The sequence below is a fragment of the Nannospalax galili genome, unplaced genomic scaffold (assembly GCF_000622305.1).
Source record: "Nannospalax galili isolate Female #2095 unplaced genomic scaffold, S.galili_v1.0 scaffold1927, whole genome shotgun sequence".
Lineage (NCBI taxonomy): Eukaryota > Metazoa > Chordata > Mammalia > Rodentia > Spalacidae > Nannospalax > Nannospalax galili.
The window spans coordinates 12,532-13,353 of record NW_008355500.1 but is presented as its reverse complement, the minus strand read 5'-3'; positions in this window follow the sequence as shown (position 1 = coordinate 13,353).

Sequence of the window (822 nt, the reverse complement as noted above, 5' to 3'; positions counted from 1 at the left end):
TTGAACTTCTGATCCTCCTACCTCCATCTCCCAAGGGCTTAAGTTTACAGGGGTGTACTACTATAATAAGGTTTATTTGGTGCTGGGGATTGAACCAATGATCTCATGAATACTAACCAAGCAATCTACCAACTGAGCTACATCATTAGCCCTGGTTTTGTCTTATTTTTTGAGACAAGGTCTAATGTAGGTCAGACTGGCTTTGAACTCGTCATAATAGCTGAGGTGCCATCCTCAGCTCTCCTCCTCCTCTCCTCCCTCTCCTCTTCTTCTTCCTCTTTATCTTTTTTGTTTGTGGGAGTGGGTTTTTTTTTGTCTTTTTGAGACACAGTCTCCCTGTAGCCCCGGCTGTCATGGAACTCACTATGTAGACCAGGCTGGCCTTGAATTCACAGACATCCCCCTGCCTCTGTCTCCCAAGTGCTGGGACTAAAGTGCACTACCATGCCTGGCTATATTGTACTGTTAAAATTTTTTATGTGTGTGAGTGTTTTGCCTGAATATATATAAATATGCCATGTGCATGCAATGCCCTTGGAAGCTGGAAGAGGGTATCAGACCTGGAACTGAAGTTATAGACAGCTACCATGTAGATGCTGGGAACAAAATCCAGGCCCTCCACTGTGGGAGACAGGCTTGAGCCTAGGGTGAAAGTCTTACTGACAGCCATACAGCAGGCCTGAGGCAATGGCCTGACTGCTGGAGCCACAAGGAATGCCTTGTGACATTTTGCTCCCATTGGCAGATCATGAGACTGATGCCTAGAGCTCACCACTCCCTAATCACCACCTTTGGACGCCAAAATTGCAACACTTAGGTATT